At 36.3% G+C, this 15689-nt stretch overlaps 1 non-coding gene across 1 annotated transcript; it reads left to right on the forward strand.

Annotated features, from left to right (window-relative positions):
- The first annotated feature begins 7392 nt into the window (after positions 1-7392).
- Positions 7393-7464, forward strand: Trnag-ucc (transfer RNA glycine (anticodon UCC)). The gene has a single exon. It is a non-coding gene; the product is annotated as a tRNA-Gly (tRNA).
- The last annotated feature ends 8225 nt before the right edge of the window (positions 7465-15689 follow it).

Raw genomic sequence — 15689 nt, forward strand, 5'->3', positions numbered from 1 at the left:
AAGGCAGAGCAACGAGATGAGTGTCTAAAATTTTTATATCGAAGAGGGGAATACGCTAGTGATGATATAATAAATTTCTTCAGTGAACAAAGCTTACAATTTAAATATCCATTTTGTAATAGTACTAAATATTTAATTTCTAAAATTGACAGTGATTAAATCGCAAAAAAATGTTGAATTTATCCAATAATTCATATATATATTTTTATATGGATACTATTTAATTCTATCGTAAAGTTTGTTAAATTTATGTAATTGTATCTCTTTAAACGTAGTATTGATTGTATCTCTTCAAATACTTAAGAAATATTAATATTTTTAAACATTCAAGGGCATAATATTAATAAGAAACAAATTCTATGCCAGATGGGCTGTCTATTTACCGACCATGTTAGTAATACACCATTGAAAAGGGTATTCGAGTCGTGTGTAACCTCATCTAAAATCTAACCAAAACAGATGCACAAATTCTTCGGGTCCCGCATCGCACACACGTGCACTCCACATAGATGACACAAATGGCACACAAAATGTATCTTTTAAAACGCAAAATGAGCGCCATAAATGCGAAGCAGACAACAATGTGCTGGGGATCGGAGGAGGAAGATTTAGAGTGGGGCCCTAAGGGACCCACATGTCTGCAAAGTGTTAATGTGAATTTATGATGCATTACGCGCCATCGCCACTGGAGAGCCTCATATACAAACTCATTCTACAACTCATACACCTAAGTGTCGTCTGGCTGCACTTTCGGCCAAGATAGATAGCTTCTTTCGCTTCGAGGTTCAATTTTTCTAGTGGCGTAATGAAAAACAGATTTGGGAAAGTTTTTACGATTTTTTTTCATCCATCTTTTTCGCTTTTTCGGTAGTTTTTATGATGGAAATTTCGGAGTGCATTTTTATTATTGTAATAAACAGATGAGTGCTGAAAGATCAAAGTTTTGATATTTTGGCTATAATTGAAAACATAAAATGGTTGAAAGGATGAATGATGTAAAGAAAATATGTAAATGCTAATAAGATTTTTAAACTCTTGGCCATTATTGTTTAATTAATTTCCTCTCAAACTCATTTGCTCTCTAACTTATTTTTCCATTTTCAAAAATTCACTTCACAGCTGACACTTATTGAACATCCAGCCCCTGACAAATTGAAACCAGAAATGGTTAACCCCAAAATCGCGCGGTTTTCCACGTTCCCCTGAAAAAACCTCACACCTGAAACCCATAACAAAGTTAATTAAATGCCCGGCAAATGCCTCTAATAAACTTTCAATTAAGACAAATACCCAAAAATACACCACACCACATATCAGGGTTGGATAGAGGGCCCAAAAATAGGAGGCGTCTGTGCGTGCGTGTGTGCAACAACGCCCATTAAAATGCAGTATTGAGGGGTGCGGCAGGTCGGTCATTTTTGAAGTCTCGGCGAAGACAATTTGCTCCAGTTCACAATTGTGGGCGGTAAAATTGGGAAAGGGATCGGAAAGGGGCGGACGGGCGTTGACAGCTGCGCCTGGTGGCCGCAAACTGTACGTAAGTCGTATAATTTATGCAGTTCCACAAGTTTAGACAACCATTTCACTCGGAATCGAAGAAGCGGGCGGAGGACTCACAGCAATGAGCATGACAAATTTTTGTACGGGGCGCTGGCTCCTTTTGAAGTTCCCTTTCGCGAAAAACTCCCCGAGTCACCTTCGCAGATGGATGTGGGATCTGGGATCTGGGATCCATGGCTCTGCTGGCTTCTTAACCCATTCCACATTTTCTGTTGGCGGCAGCTCGTAAATAAAATCGTAAATTGCCATTTTGTTTTATTGTCGTCCAGCCCGGTCGACAGACAGTTTTTATTTTTATTGAGCTCGTTTTGTTGCTGGAGGAGGCTCCTCCGGGTTTTCGTTGGCTGTCTGCCTGGCTGCCTCTGCCTTGTGGGATGCAAAAGTTATCGTGGTTGCCACGACATGTCGTTAATGAGCCATAAAGGTGTGCGGCAGGCCGGCCGCCAGGTATTGAAATCGAAAAAGCGGGGAGGTAGCTTCCCGACGGGCGAGATGAGGTGGTAAATGGGAAATGGGAAATGGGAATTGGGCACTGGGCATTGAAAGTGTTTCTCAATTTCCTCTTCTTGGGGATTTATGATCGGTGAAGTTCTTTATTTTGATCTGGCCATTCGAGAATGATTTATAGATGGGGGAAATGGTATAAACATTTCACTTCGTTTGTTCGGGAACATTTATTGTTAGTGGTTAATGTCATTCAGAGAAGCGCTTTGCGTTTAAAAAACGTTGAGCAAGTTGCTTAGGAAATTCAGATAAGTTCTGCTAATTTTCAGTCCTTTACCTCTAAAAACTTGTTTTCTAGGAATGCATCGCGACACCCTCGTCCATTTGTTGATGTGTTAATGCTAATTCTGGTTCTTCCAGTTGAGATCTATGATATATGAAGTCCCAGCCAGATGCTTTATAGAGAATTACAAATTGCACACACAGACAGCTCCACAAAGGGATCGGGAGGAGGGCAGTGCTTCACTTAATGATTAATGTAAGTCGCGTACAAGAGTCGGAGAGAAGATGACGATGGCACTGTGACGGAGCTTTTCTTTCCTGGAACGCAGCACAATGGCCATTGGCAATGTCATTGCCTGACTAGCTGACTGACTGACTGACTGACTGGCTGCCTGACGGACTGACTGCCCGACTCACTGGCTGAATGACAGTAAATAATCTATCAATAATTGAGAATGCCTCTTTGCCTGGCCCTGCCTTCATTGGCATCTTCGTCAGTCCAAAGGCAGAGGCTTTGGCTCGGGCTCGGGCTCGTGCTCCTCGTGCTATTGGATCCCCAAATGGAGCCCTTGGACCACACTTGGCGTCGTTGAAGGACTCCGCTCCGCACCTCCTCCGGTTATTCTCTTTATGGAGCCAAAGTCGCGGATAGGATGCCCTCTAGGCATGCGCCCCTGGGCACCGATTTACTGCCGTATCTCCTGGACCGTCCCGACTCCTCCAAAAGCATCGCTTTCATGGCTGACTGAGTTTGCGCTCGATTCGATTATTTATGTCATTTGCTTTGACATTTATCATTCCACGATTTCACGATTTTTTTTTTGCCCCACTCCCTATCTGTCTATAAATACACTGGAAAAAAGCATTTTTCGAATTAACAAAGTCTAACCTCTTTTGGCTATTTTCTTGGAAATTAATTATTTTTGTTAAGCAGATGGTTTTAAATATTCTGTTAAAACATACCCTAAGCATACCATATATACGAGAAAACGGGTCTTAATAGAAGATTTAAGGACTTTTAGCTTGAGAAATCTTAGTCCCAGTTAACTAAATTATTCCTAAGTAAAGTATAATACCTTTTTTTCAACTCAAGTTTCAGTGTGAATACTCTTAAACTAAGCATGTCTTTTAAATTAAAATACTTAATAAGAAGAAAAAAAACAGTTTTAGTATGTGTAAACATGATCTTAATTAGATTATAAAGTCAAATTATATTAACCTTTTTACCGTTTGTATTTTTATCCTTGTATTCTTAAGTAGAAGACAAAGTCCTGTGGATACTTAGTAGAACTAATATTTGTTTTCTGTAAAAACTATATTGTATTTATTGTAAATTAAATTTGATTCGATTTTCAGAGCGATTTTGCCAGTGTTTTCTGAGTTTTTCCTTCTATTGTCAAGGCCAGAGGATGATGACGGCGCTGTCCGATAGCCACTCACTCCATCGCCGCTTTTGGCTATTTATGGCCGCGCTACTTAACATAAATTTTATTGCTTTTGCTTTTTGCTCATTTGGGGCTAGGCTGTAGGACCTCAACTCGGACATATCGGTGGCTTACTCACCGGGACAACGGCCACGATAAATGCTCTAATCGAAAGCGAGCTCCTGCTGTCTATGAATTGATGAGGATTCATTTATTGTATGATTAGTTTTGCTTTTATGGAGTGTGTGTGCCCCTCTTCATTTTTTTTTCTTTTTCTTGTATTTTTTTTACTCTTTTTTAATGGAACTCAGTCGCCAGTCGCATTAGCTGGCAATATATAGAGCTTGCACACTTAAATGAAATTATTATTCATCGCTGCCTGCCCTGTACCTTCTTATACGTGTAGTTAATTGAAAATTATTCAACAGCCAGGCAAATTTCAGCCACAGGCCATGAGCAGAAAACAGGTTAACTCGGTTACTTCGATTTCATGACTCATGGCGACCAGAAAATAAGGTCAGAGGTGCGGGAGGCACAGATGTCAATCACTCAGAATGCAGTTTGCAGCGATTTACCAGGAAATTATTGATGAAGGAGTCTTTTTGCCGAGGACTGGGACTCATGATGATGCCTCAAAACAAAACTAATGACTTCGATCCCATCCCTTAGGCCTGCTGCCACTAAGCAATTTCCGAAAGTTGCCAAGTCAGACAAGAAGAGGCAACAATTAAGTGGGTCCACGTCCACTGTCAAATGCAAATGTTACTGCCCATCAGGCGGTTCGGGATTGGGTTTGGGTTTAGGCTTGGGTTTGGGTTTGAGCGTTATGCGAAAACCTGCCGAGTCACAAATCGATGCGTAATTAATTGGCTTGAGCAAGTTTCGCATGCCGCATGCAATTAAAAATTCATATTCAAGTTCAATGTCTGGAAACTTAGACAACCGCTCTCTAAGTTGCTTTCAACAGAACGCCGCATGTGGTGAGGATAGCATATGGAGTGGATCGAAGCAAGGAATATACACAAGGAGGCACAAATTTTTGCCCATTCAGCAGCATACACTGGCAAGAATATTTATTATTTATTAACTTATATTTGTTATTTAGATTTGAAGTGTACATATATTTCATTTTCTCAATAAAACTTATCTCTCTTTTTACATGTGAACTTGCAACAACTACTCAGTATTAAGCATGCTTAGTATACAATTTTTATATGCAACTCTCCAGCACTAGCACTATTTCATTATACTTTATAAAAATACTGACAATTACTTTTTTTCCACCTTTTTTATCTGTGTTATCTTGTTGTAAGGACCAAAATATTAAAATTACATTCTAAACAAAAATACTAATTGTTTTCAATTTTAAAAAAGTTTTTTTTTAAGTTTATAACACAGCGTAACTATAGACTCAAAGGAACTTTGAGAAAAAAACAATGTTTTACATTTTCAAAGACTTTTTAGTGGCTTTGGACCTAAGTTGAGTTGGTACGGAAATCACTCTCTTTAATGATACTTTATTCCTAATGATGTTCATAACTTTGATTAATTTTTTTCGATGTACATGAGTATGCATCCTTCGAATCTGGGGGACTTGTTTTGACCATTGCCATCCGTGTGGCTGGCCTGCCTTACATAGTTGCTGTGTGTGGGCTCTTCAAGGAGGAGGTTGTCGGTCGAAGGGGGTTAGGCATCTTGAAAATATATGGTCCGTTGATTACCGCTTGCTGTGATTTTTGATTATGCAGTTTCCGTTTCGTTTTTACTGGTTTTTCTTTCACCCATTCATTCTTTGCAGTTTTTTTTCGTTTTGCATATGTAATTTTGTGGGCAACGCATTTCAAGGACTGTTAAATGAAGAGTTCTTGCAGTGCATAATTAGTTTGAAACGCAACTCGTATAGCCTGGCTATTAATATAACCATTTCGTTATGATTGAAAAACCAGTCAAGGAATTTCTGAGAACCAACTTTATATGCTTTATAATTACCGAATAAAACCCAACAAACTTAAGCGCTTCAAGTGTTAAACCAAACCGTAACAACTTCATTTATGTTCTACATTAGCTCAAGGCAAACTTAATGAGTTAATCTGTCTGAAGTAAACACAAAAATTTCAAAGGAATTCACGATTTAAAAAGCTATTCAAGTTCAATCAATTCAAAGCCGCTTCAGCAGATGTCCGGAATAAATAAAGATTAACTCCATAGCAAACCAATCTCTTTCTTTAATAATCCGCCATGACTAAACAAAAAAGCTTTTTAAAAAAATTGGAACCTTGTTAGGCGATTAACCCCAAATAATGAAGTCAATTAACCAAAGTAGACAACTCAATGGGCACCCCAAAAGTCAAAGAAAAGAAATATCGGAATAAATAAATTACAAGAGGGAAACTCTTTTCGGAGAGCAACAGGTTCGAACCATTTTCAACGCAAAAGTTTAAAACTCCGACAATGACATCATTTGGCATCAGTGTCAACTTCATTGTTTTCCCCCTTTTATTTTCCCCTCCTAAAATGAAAACCCACCGTGTCCACAATCCCAGCAGAGTCCCATCAATTATGTGCCACATAGAATGGTCGAAAAAGGTAGCCAAATGAAATGAGCATTCGTTTGATAGATTTTGATGTATTGCCTGCAATTTGTTAGGCCCGGCAGAATGCTTTCGGATACGGGAAATTACCGACACGCTGTGAGCGGATCATACAAATTAATTAAGTACCGGGGAGATCGATTCAAAAAACTTTAGGGAGTCCATGTCAAAGATCGAAACCAAACACGATTCGGTTATTTAGGCTCGAACTGCTGTTTGTCTTTCGTTTTACACGGCTCGCCAGGCGTAAAATAAATATAAAAGAGCTAAGGTTGGTGTGTAATAAATAGTTTAGCTCGTGGACCGCATGTGGTTTGCCTTTAACCTTTTGTTAGTTGTTTTTCTGTGAGTGGGTGTGTTTTTTGAGTTATTTGACCCACCGAACTGTGTACGTATGTATTTGCATATAAAAGCTTAGGCAGTACTAATGAAACTGACACTAAAGGTGAATGAGTTGGGAAACTTATCAGAGGTTACACCGTACTTATTTGTCACACTCATTTATTCTAATTCTGTAGAGAACTTTAGTAACTTTATGCTGTTTGTCAATTGGGAAATCATACTCAACAAGAAGCTCTAAAATTAAGATGAGCAAACGTTAACCTTTTATTTGACAGAAAATTTTAATTAATTCACTGCGCTGAATTATTATTATATATTATGTTATAAAATTAAAATTTTTAATAACGAATTATGTTTACTGCACTTGTGGAACCTAATTAATAGTGTTATATGCTTTATTGCTATCATTTCTAATATATTAATTAAGAAGCAAATAAAATTTCGAATTGTTTCTCGTCAGATATGCATTTTGCCGCTTAGTATTTACTTTTAATTATGTCTGTTTCGCTATCTTTGCTTGTGTGCCAGTCATGACAAATCAAATAAGTTGTACACTGAACCCAACGAAAAATATAATTTCTTAATAAATAGTTGCTTAACTGACCCAATTTGATAAGCGAGAAAACAAAGATTTCCATTGTTTTCTAAAGCGTGGCTGGCGCTTGTTCTATTTATAGAGGTTCGAGTTCAGAAGAGAGAAATGAGGTGATTCATACACATAGGGGTACAAATTCTCTGGATTTTAAGGGGCGTCGGTGGTGTAATGGTCAGCATAGTTGCCTTCCAAGCAGTTGATCCGGGTTCGATTCCCGGCCGACGCACAATTAAATTTTTTTAATATTGTTTTTTTTTTATTATTAACTTAGTATCAATTTTTACCCTTGCAGAAGGTCGGATCGGTCGACTATAGCATATAGCTCCCATAAAAATATATACCTTTGTTTTTTATTAATTTTTATTTTAATTTTTCAAAACGTAGTGATGGTTATTTTTAAGAATTACGGATTAAATTTCATCAAAATCGGACTTGATTATATAGCTTTTTAAAAATTCTTTTTGACATATTAATAATTTAATTTAATCAGAATTACGCTTTTGATTTTATTCAAATCGAAAAACGATATCATAATAGAGCTGAAAATCATTATTCTATGGTTCCTGATTATTTATATTCTTAAATGACTCGAAGTAATTACTTTTCATGCACAATTTAAAACCGGATTGCAAATTTAATTTTTACAGTCAAAGCAAATTGTTTGTTTGTTGGCTTCTGTACTTTCTTGAATTACGTTTTCTAAAACAGATATTTTAAGCTCTAATTACTCATTGCAAATTGCCTGTCTACGGTTTTCACTTTTGGTCATTAAAGTCGATTACATCTTAAGCTTGTTTATTAATATGCCTGGACAATTAAATACAACACCTGTTAGAATTTAAAGTCTTTTAATTAAGTAGTACCTGTTTGTGTATATTCCTTGGTCAAATGTTGGAAATCAAATATTTGCACTGAAAATTTAATTATGCTGACGTAGCTCAACATGTTAATATTTAAGCTTGTAATTTGGAGTCCACATTTAATATGAACGTCTTTGGCCAGGTCCAAGGTCAATGAACGTTGGCCTGAGTGGGGGCTTAAATGTACTAGAACATGGAGTAATTAGTATGCCGTTTGCGAATGGCAAAGCGTTTTGTTTGCACTAAATTCTCAATAACAGATTTTGGGAGTACCAAACACCCAATAAAAAATGTTAGCCTTTTTGTCATGGGAAAATGTATTTACTTGGATTTTAACTTTTGTTTAAGCAAACCTACTTAAACAATTTTAAAGGAATGGTACGCTAAGAAAGAACACCTCCATGTATCCAAGACAACTATCTGATGTTTATGGCGTTCGGATCCTTTTAAGACTTGCCTAACATACAATTTTTTTTACATTTTTAGTGTTTTTGATAATTAATTACTTAATAATTTTATAAATTTTCTACATAACACATTAATATTCTGAAAATATTTCAAATGGATCATCCTAATTTATCGATTTATTTTTCTGTGTTTTATTTAGTACTAGTGATATGATAGCAATATAAAATGCAATTTTTGTGATTGTTAGTTCTAACAAATAATGAAACCATTATTATTTTGAACTACTATTATTTTTGGTTGCGGTTTTGTCTCCTTTTTATCCTCATCCTTGGCAACTCATTTGCTATTCATTTCGCTGCTGTCCTGTTCTTGACTTATACGTATTACTGCAAATATCAATTAATGCTGAAAACGTGCGTGAAATATTCAATCCGATTTTTGCCCTGGACACGCACTGACCTTGGATTATAATCAAGCCCCATGCGGAGTTGTGTGGCAGATAAGAACTTGTAGACGGCTAACATAATTGATTTGCAGTCCGATTTATGTGTCTGCCAGTGGAAGGGAAAAGAGGTCAACAGCACGCACACAATCTGAAATTTTTAGTTGCCCTCAGATAGCCCTCAAGTATGGTGTATGTTGCTGGCTTACCGATGGTGTTGCTGCTGTGTCGTTGTGGCTGCTGACATACTTGCAACATTGGAAGATGCAAAATGTGCTTCAGTGAATTTGTAAGCACTTGAGGAATTATTACGTAAATAGCAAGCTGCCACAATTACTTACAACACCCTCGTAAATCTCGGTTCACCGAGATAGTAATATTTGCAGCACAGTATTTAATGTGGTAAGGCGAATATGGTGATTGCAGAACACTAAACTCAAGCTAATGCTCTTAATAAATATTTGTATATCAACTGGCAATATATTCAATGAATTCTATCAAAAACTTTATTCCCTTATTACCAATAAGAAGTATCCAAAAACACAAAACATAAACATACTTTTCCTTACCTGTATAGGAGGAAATTAATAAGATCATAGCAAAATTTGTAAGTCTTTAAAGTCATAAACTAGATACACTTATAAATTATTTTAAATCAGAATTTGTAGTCTTTTTCTATAGTCAGAATACTTTTTGCATTATATTGAATAAAAAAATATTATTCTACTGTTGCTGGCCTCCTTTTCCCTACCACTTAAAACAATATTTGTTTTGGTTCTCTCAGCTGCGCTTTACGTTTTTGGCATTTCAATGCCTGCCACGCCCCCGTTTCATTTGGCTCCCAGCACGTTTTGTTCCGTTTTGTTTATTTGGCATTCGCATATTTATAGCAGTTACTGTCTGTCCCTCCGCATTATGATGACCGTTCAGCTGCCGTTGTTATGCTTTTGCCGCTCAGTGTGTCTGATGTGCCTCTGAGTTCTGTTTGTGTTTGCTCTGCGGCATCTTCACAGCTGAGTGATTGCGGTCCAATATTTGTCTTTGTGTACCGCGGTGCCACCGGCAGCCAAGGGTTAAACGAGGTCAGGGGGCAACCGGTAGGTATGTAGGTGCGGCGGGTCTGTCAAATAACGGTTTGAAAAACCGACCATTTGTAATTGTAATTTTTGCCACATATGCATAAATAAACTCGAAACAAAAGGGTTTCGAATAACCAATACCAATTTATTGACTGCTCCAGAGAAAGGTTATTCTGGGAAATAAAATATATTTTTATTGAGGTAAAACTAACTAAGGTTGAAATCATTGACAAAAGTGTAATTTTGTCCGTACAACACTATTAATCTTTTCTCTATAGATTAATAAAACAAAATTGAAATGTAAATTAAGTTTAAAATAAAAATAGCAGTCGCCTTGGGTAAGATAGTATCTTCTCTCCTTACCAGCAATTACCAGATCCAATCTTGTACCGACCCCACACACACTCCCCTAGATGATTCCCCCAGATCAATCGCTGTCATCTCATTCTATTTCCACATCCATTTAGCATCTGCTTCAATCTGCCGCTCAATCGCCGGCCAGCTCTCGCCGTATTAATGTCTCTGTTAAATTGCCAGCTAAAAGCCAACGAGCCGTGGAGTTTAATTAAAAAAGAACCTAGGCTCCCGCCTCCCAACACACAAACACACACACAGGCGCATATCAATTACGCAGGCGATTAAGCCAAACAAACTGCCAACTGATTGGCGATGCATGCCAATGCCAAAACCAAAGACCTGAAAAGAGCCCACAAAGATGAGACTCTCAGACGTGCACTGAGAAAAAGGAGGTCACTCGGATATGTTTACGAATGAATATCAGGTAGTATATAAGTCGGAACGAGCCGGATCGGACGACTATAGCATATAGCTCCCATAGGAACAATCGGAAAAATAAATGAAAAAAATTATAACTTTGCTGTTTTTTAATTTTTTGTTTAGTTCTTCGACATATAGTAATGGTAAAATATTTCCGATTTACGGTTTAAATTTCATCAAAATCGGACGACTATAGCATATAGCTCCCATAGGAACAATCGGAAAAATAAATGAAAAAAATTATAACTTTGCTGTTTTTTAATTTTTTGTTTAGTTCTTCGAGATATAGTAATGGTTTAATATTTCAGAATTACGGTTTCAATTTCATCAAAATCGGACGACTATAGCATATAGCTCCCATAGGAACAATCGGAAAAATAAATGAAAAAATTATAACTTTTCTGTTTTTTAATTTTTTGTTTAGTTCTTCGACATATAGCAATGTTTAATTATTTCAGAATTATGGTATAAATTTTATCAAAATCGGACGTCTATAGCATATAGCTTTTATATATTTAGTTAAGATTTTTTAAAACTTAGTTGATCAGCAAAATAAATCAGCTCGATATCACGATCACTGATCAGTAGCAGACTTAAACTTTAAGCTACAATGTACACCTTCTTAAGCTTAGATAAATTAAGGAAAACATGTCCTTATTTTAGGAATAATTGCTTTTCATACAATATTTGGGAAAATATGACCTAAAACTAAGTTTATGGCCATAAAGGCCTAATTTAAGGCCATGTTTTCCTAAATTTTGTGTGGAGGGCTCAAATTTAAGGCAATTATTCCCAAAATTAAGGCAATTTTTCCTAAAACTAGGCCATGTTTTCCTTAATTCAAGGAATCTAGTTTTCTGAGTGTACGAGGCGTTTGGTTTTCGTAACATATATGTCGTGTCCGTCGATAGAAAAATAACCAGAACCCAAGCGACGGGGTCTAGACCGCGTTACGCACATGAATTGTCAACTGGTTAAAGGAAACTGGTTAAGAAAATTGCAGCCTTGATTGCATGTGACCGGCAGCAACACGCACATACATCCGATGGCCAGAAAGACGTCGAGGAGACAGAGTTTTAGGCCAAGTAGAGCCTCCAACGGGGCCTTAATTTGGCTTAAATGGCCGGCCAAATTGCATGGCTACCTCAACACTATGCAAATGCATTTTCCTCTTTCTGTGTCCGCGTGTAATAATTTTCCAATTTCATGCAATTTAATTTCCGTTGTCAGCGGCAAACCAAGTATTCTTCGTTATTTAGGCTTGAAATTTCACAGCGTCGCTAAATTGTCGGTATTTTTTGGCCGGTCATGGTGCTTGGTAATTGCATTTTGTTGTTAAATTCTAATTCTATAGTTAAACCGTTATTTGTTGGAGCCGTTATGGCGTCAATTGGGTGAAGATACTAAGTAAAGCTGACACGAAAATATTAAAATGTCCAAACAGTTTACCATTAAAAAAAAACAGTTTAGAACCAATTAAAACAAGAAGGAAAGCAAACTTCGGCAAGCCGAAGTTCATATACCCTTGCAGCTATTGCATTAATTAAATACTTTTGAAAACATTTAAATTATGATTTACTTGAGTATGTGCTAAAAAAAACATTGAAACTATGATTATTTGCAGCTCAATTATTAGATAGTTATTTTATATATTTTATTATTTCTATGGGAGCTATATGCTATAGACGTCCGATTTTGATAAAATTTATACCATAATTCTGAAATAATTAAACATTGCTATATGTCGAAGAACTAAACAAAAAATTAAAAACAGAAAAGTTATAATTTTTTTCATTTATTTTTCCGATTGTTCCTATGGGAGCTATATGCTATAGTCGTCCGATTTTGATGAAATTGAAACCGTAATTCTGAAATATTAAACCATTACTATATCTCGAAGAACTAAACAAAAATTAAAAAACAGCAAAGTTATAATTTTTTTTTCATTTATTTTTCCGATTGTTCCTATGGGAGCTATATGCTATAGTCGTCCGATTTTGATGAAATTTAAACCGTAAATCGGAAATATTTTACCATTACTATATGTCGAAGAACTAAACAAAAAATTAAAAAACAGCAAAGTTATAATTTTTTTTCATTTATTTTTCCGATTGTTCCTATGGGAGCTATATGCTATAGTCGTCCGATCCGGCTCGTTCCGACTTATATACTACCTGCAATAGAAAGACAACTTTTGGGAAAGTTTCATGCAGATAGCTTTAAAACTGAGAGACTAGTTTGCATATAAACGGACGGACAGACGGACATGGCTAGATCGACTCTCCTAGTGATGCTGATCAAGAATATATATACTTTATAGGGTCGGAAACGTCTCCTTCACTGCGTTGCAAACTTCTGACTGAAATTATAATACCCTCTGCAAGGGTATAAAAATAGATTTGACCAAAACATAGTCATAAAATGTCATATATTTATTTTGTTTTGCTTAATTATTTCCTAGAATAACAAGTTTTGTAACTTGTACATTTTTATAGTCATCACTGCATATATAAATTTATTTCTTACTGTTAGAGATATTTTACAGTTTTGTTGGAAATTTTAATTATAAGTTTTCATTTTAATTTATTCACTAAATTTCTTTAATTCTATATTAATTAATAAACTTAAAAGTTTTGTCATCCAACAAATTCTTTTACCCAATTAAAAGTCTAGAAAAAGTCTACCTTAAATAACTCTTGTAAAAAAACCAACACACCAGCCTCTTGAACAATGCCGAAAACACGACAAAAAAAAACTTGCATTGGACCAGGGAACATCCCATTGGATTCCTCACTTCCAAGCTCACCCACCATAAAGTGGACATTTCATGGCTCCGCGACGGCGGCAACAACTTCGTTCTCACCTTGATCCCAATCAACCTTTGGTGACATTCCGCAACCTCCTTGCAACTCCTTCGATCCGAACATGGTCTCCACATAGCGCTGAGTTTCTCGTCGCTTATTTTTATTCAGCCTGCTCCAGCGTCTTGGCCAACTAATTAGCGTGGATAGAGCACGAGGCGGCGATCCTCTTGGCTCGGCTCTGCAATAGCTGCAAAATGTATGCGAACCGAGCGACAAATTTGCAGAAAATTGCCCATGTGGTGCACATTCTAATTCTATTAGCCCAAGCACCGCAAGGCAATTATGAAGGCCAAGTGGATGTTGCCGGTTGCAAGTTGCAAGTTGCTCATAGCTTGATGCCTTTAATTTCCGCACGCACAGCTTGCAAATATTTTAGAGGTGCAGTGGACAAGGGGGGGAACTGGAACGATCCCATGGACACTGGCCAGTGCGGTAAGCAACTGTCCGCTTTTGTTATTTACTACCCGAGAGACCCCCTTGGGGTCCCACAATTTTCCCCGTCCAACTTTGGCTTACGCGCGTATAAATAAATGAAAAAATAAAGATAGCCTCCCGTGTGGAGTAAACTACCCAATACCCATTACTCACAGTACCGACACAAAAAATGTGACTTGTTTTTGGACCCCTAAAAGTATGCCAAAGCATCGACATATATTAACAAACAAATAAAAATGTTCTAAGAATTTAATGCAAAACAATTAAAGCCGCTAAACTACATACCTTTCTTCAACTTAATCCACAGTAAGGAACAGCTATGAGGCAAAAATTTTGCATGCTTTATAAATTACTGTTTCGCCTTGGCTACGACAAAAAAAAATGGAATTCCACCAGCAATCAAAATGTGTGGGCAATATTTATATAAATATACATTTTGGGAAAATTTTAATTAAAATTGTTTATAAAGGCCAGCAACATTGGAAGTTTTTTGCACATATTAACTTTGGCATGCAATAACAAATATGCACATTTTAATATAATGGCTCAACTTTGTCATCACTTTTTATTTAACTTGTTTAATATGAAAAGCATAATCAGTTGATAAAACTATTTACATATCCATCATCTCAATTACAAATTCACATAGACGCACATCACATTGTTTGACAATTAATTGAGAGTGGGTAGAATTGTTGGTAATATTTGAATACCCTTAAATAACTATTTGTAATTAATATTTAAGTAAATTAAGCAGATAAATTAAAATCTATTGAAGATAACTATAGAAAACTAATAAAAACAATTTAAGATAAAAAAAAGAGAGACTGTAAAATTTATAACTTTAATGAACAAAACTTGCAAAAAATCGTTTATTCAGGAATTTTTTTTAAATTTTAAAGGTTATTGTATCCCTAAAATTTTTGTATAACAATTTAAAAAAGTATTTATTTAAGATTTTTTTTGTGAAATTTGAGTTATTTGTTAGTTGTTTATTTGGATTATATTAATCTCAGATAATCGTTATGTGAGAATTTAACTTTTTTGATTGGAAATATGTCCTCTTTAAACTCTATTTGAAATTAACAACACTTTTCAGATTTTTATCAAAATGTAGATTTTACCACTAAATTTAATCGAATCTAAAATGCTTATTTTCTTCTTGGTGATTAGTTCAATAAGGGGTTCCAAGCTAAATTAATAAGCCCCTTTGAAAGAGCATCAAGTATACCATCAGTGGTTAAGTTTGCGAACAAACTGTCTGTAAATGACGAGCTCAAGTCGGAGGGCATAGGCCAAACATAGCCTTCGCTAAATATGGAGGAAAGGATGAGCCACGGAAAAGAGGCAGGGAAAATAACTCCGTACTATCTGAAATGCAGATGATTATGATATTTGCCAACTGGCAGAAACTTTTTTAATAAGTTTGTCAAAAGCAAAGTCTGGCTGGCAGAGGCTTTTTTCGCACAGAAAACTCGTTGTTTTCCGCCTGCTCGCTTGGCATTTTGGAGCCGTTGAGCAAGTTTGTCCACAGGCGGTCTGTGTCGAACAGAAAATCCATTGACCTTTGACACCTACGCAACACC

Source organism: Drosophila gunungcola (assembly GCF_025200985.1).
Source record: "Drosophila gunungcola strain Sukarami chromosome 2R unlocalized genomic scaffold, Dgunungcola_SK_2 000027F, whole genome shotgun sequence".
NCBI classification, from domain to species: domain Eukaryota; kingdom Metazoa; phylum Arthropoda; class Insecta; order Diptera; family Drosophilidae; genus Drosophila; species Drosophila gunungcola.